This window comes from Pezoporus wallicus, unplaced genomic scaffold (genome assembly GCF_028554395.1).
Source record: "Pezoporus wallicus isolate ANWC-B61680 ecotype Strahan unplaced genomic scaffold, APGP_CSIRO_Pwel_v1 scaffold_7387, whole genome shotgun sequence".
Taxonomy (NCBI): Eukaryota; Metazoa; Chordata; class Aves; order Psittaciformes; family Psittacidae; genus Pezoporus; species Pezoporus wallicus.
Window position 1 is genome coordinate 1 of NW_026639536.1, and position 3,771 is coordinate 3,771.

The window sequence follows — 3,771 nt, forward strand, 5'->3', positions numbered from 1 at the left end:
ACCCACTGACCGATAACTCGCCCCCCAAGCCCGACCAAGCTCCGACCGATACCTCCTCCAACCCTGCAGTCTCCCAGCCCTTCCGGCTAACTCCCAGTAACATCCTGGGCATGACGTGCTGTGGTATGGAATACCTCTTTGGTCAGTTTGGGTCAGGTGTCCTGTCTCTGCTTCCTCCTGGCTTCCCCTCCTCCCTGGCAGAGCATGAGGCTCACAAAGTCCTTGGCCAAACCAAAACATCCTTGTTATCAGCTCTGTTCCCGAGCTGAAAGTCAAAACACTGCACTGCACCAGCTACCAAGAAGGAGAAAAAATGACTGCTACTGCTGAACCCAGGACAGGTTGATACACTGGAGGGAAGGAATGCCATCCAGAGAGACCTTGACAGGCTTGTGAGGTGGGCTGATGCCAACCTAATTAAGTTTAACCATGCCAAGTGCAAGGTCCTACACCTGGATCGGAATAATCCCAGGCACAGCTACAGGTTGGGCAGAGAAGAGATTCAGAGCAGCCCTGTGGAGAAGGACTTGGGGGTGTTGGTTGATGAGAAAATGAACATGACCCAGCAGTGTGCGCTCGAAGCCCAGAAAGCCAACCGTATCCTGGGCTGCATCAAAAGAAGTGTGACCAGCAGGTCAAAGGAGGTGATAATGCCCCTCTACTCTGCTCTTCTGAGACCTCACCTGGAGTATTGTGCGCAGTTCTGGTGTCCTCAACATAAAAAGGACATGGAACTGTTGGAACAAGTCCAGAGGAGTGCCATGAGGACGATCAGGGGACTGGAGCACCTCCCGTATGAAGATAGGCTGAGAAAGTTGAGGCTGATCAGCCTGGAGAAGAGAAGGCTGCGTGGAGACCTCATAGTATCCTTCCAGTATCTGAAGGGGGCCTATGGGGATGCTGGGGAGGGACTCTTCATTAGGGACTGTAGTGATAGGTCAAGGGGTAGCACGTTCAAACTTAAACCGGGGAAGTTTAGGTTAGATATAAGGAAGAAGTTCTTTACTGTAAGGGTGTCCTGGGTTCAGCAGTAGCAGTCATTTTTCTCCTTCTTAGTAGCTGGTGCAGCGCTGTGTTTTTGACTTACGGCCTGGGAACAGTGCTGATAACACCAGTGTTTTTAGTTACTGCTCAAATGTTTAGTCTGGCCAAGGACTTTCTGAGCCTCATGCTCTGCCAGGGAGGAGGGGAAGTTGGGAGGAAGCAGAGACAGGACACCTGATCCAAACTAACCAAAGAGATATTCCATACCACAGCATGTCATGCTGAGGATGTAGAACTAGGGGAGTTACCCGGAAGGGCTAGTGAACTGTGGGGTTGGGCTAGGTATCTAGGCCTTTGGGAGCCTCAGCTGGGTCCAGCCTTGGGCACCCGGGACAAGTGGAGGATGCAGGAGACTATCCAGCATTTCCCAGCAAGTCAGAGGAGGAAGATCTGGACTCAGAAAAAGAGAAGCTGCTTGTGAGAGAGCTGGCAAGCACGGCAGCTACACCAGCCCCAGTGACAAGTACAGCAGCATCATTTGAGAGTTCTGAAGGTTTTGAATGTCCTTTGGGTACCCTTGGGACCTGCCTGCTGATTGTGATTGGGATCACCATGTTGGCACAAATACAGTGTGTTTTATCCATGACCATTTCGTCTGATCTTGAAAGTTAAGAGGAGTTGTGTTTAGGTCTTGTCTAGGATTAGATGACAATATAGGAGGACCAACAAGAGATTTTCCCCAAGGCTGGACAGTCATGAGTGTCAGGGTGTGTGGGACAGTATGGGCAAGTATCTAGTCCACTGGGCCCCTCCAGTGCTTTGGAAGCATTGTAGATAAAAGGCAACTGTATGGAGTCTCCAGCGACAAGATGCATAAACTGTTGAAGGGAAGGGTGAATAATTTTGGGCCTAGTGGGCCCATGGCACTTCAGGCCATCAGGGCAGAGATGCAACGTAGAGATGGACTCATGATCGAGGGGTGGACTTAGCAATGGACACTATTGCCCAGTTTAATCATGAGTGTGAACACTGTACACAGCCTCTCCTGTCCCGAAAGACTGTTACAAGAGATGGAACCTGACATCATGGACCGAATAGACTCAGCAGCATTTTAGGGACTGGTCCATGCACTAAGATAAGAGTGCACTGAGATAAGGGTGATGGTAGATGGAAAATGTGGGATCTGAGCATGACGTGAATGGTATGGACTAAGGGGTGCATACTGTCCTGTGTTCAGCAGTAGCAGTCATTTTTCTCCTTCTTAGTAGCTGGTGCAGCTCTGTGTTTTTGACTTTCGGACTGGGAGTAGTGCTGATAACACCGATGTTTTTAGTTGCTGCTCAGTTGTTTAGTCTGGCCAAGGACTTTCTGAGCCTCATGCTCTGCCAGGGAGGAGGGGAAGTCGGGAGGAAGCAGAGACAGGACACCTGATCCAAACTAGCCAAAGAGGTATTCCATACCACAGCATGTCATGCCGAGGATGTAGAACTAGGGGAGTTACCCGGAAGGGCTAGTGAAGTGCGGGGTTGGAGGAGGTATCGGTCGGTGCTCGCTCGGGCTGGGGGGGCAAGTTATTGGTTGGTGGGTGGTGAGGTGTTGTGTTCTCTTCCCTTGTTATTTCCTTTAGCATTATCATTATTTTTGGTGGCAGTAGTGATTTCTTTTATACCTTAGTTACTAAACTGTTCTTGTCTCAACTCGTCGGAGTTGCATTCTTTTGATTCTCCTCCCCATCCCTCCGGGAGCAGGGGTAGGGCAAGAATGGGAGGGGCTGAGAGAGAGGCTGAGCGGCTGACTGGCTGACTGTGTTTAAACCATGACAAAGAGTGGTGAGGCACTGGAATGGGTTGCCCAGGGAAGTTGTAAATGCTCCATCCCTGGTGGTGTTCAGGGCCAGAGACTTGTGTGACATGATTTAGTGTGAGGTGTCCCTGCCCTTGGCAGGGGTGTTGGAACTAGATGATCTTAAGGTCCTTTCCAACCCTAACTCTTCTATGATTCTAATATCATCAACCCTGACATTTATATGCCAGCTACTTCAAGCAGGAGCTGATTTCTGACCACCTTCAGAACGGCAGTAGTCCGTTTAAAGAGTTTTCCAGCTGAATTTAAGTATTTAATAATGTCTTGTCAAAAGAAGGAGTTTTTTAGAGGGTTTCTACTTGCTTGTTTTGCACACAAATAAAAATCCCTGCAGCAAATGAAATGCTTCATCTTGCAAAGTCCTCTGGAGATCCAGGTATCTGCTGTGGGTATAATTTGTCTAAGTCTTCTAAGCCATTTCTCTCTTGGGTGGCAACATGCAGCATGAGCCTTGTTTACATTTTGTATGGAGAGGCAGCAGAAGGGATGTTCCTCACCTGCAATGTTCCTTGTTAAGGATTGAAGATGGGACAGAATCCTGGTGGTCAAGCCATTTTTCACACATCTTGACTCCTTGTAGGAACACAAAGTTCACATGAAAATCAGAATGAATTAAAATGCTGCCCATTTATGTCAGCTCAAACCAAGGTTTTCTAAATATTGATGGTGGCATAACTATTCAACTTGAACATGCAGTGAGAAATGCCAGATCCTTGTGAAAGAACTGATTTGCACCATAGAAAATTCAAATTCAGAAAGAGACATGCACAATCTAAAATAATCATGACCCTATTTTAATACATGTTATTCTAAAATAATATATTATGTTTGTTATTCCAAGTCTTTTATAAATAAGTTATTAATCTATGTATGTGTTTAAGAGTAAAATAGTTTATTTTTCTGTATTTTTTGTGTATTGTTAAA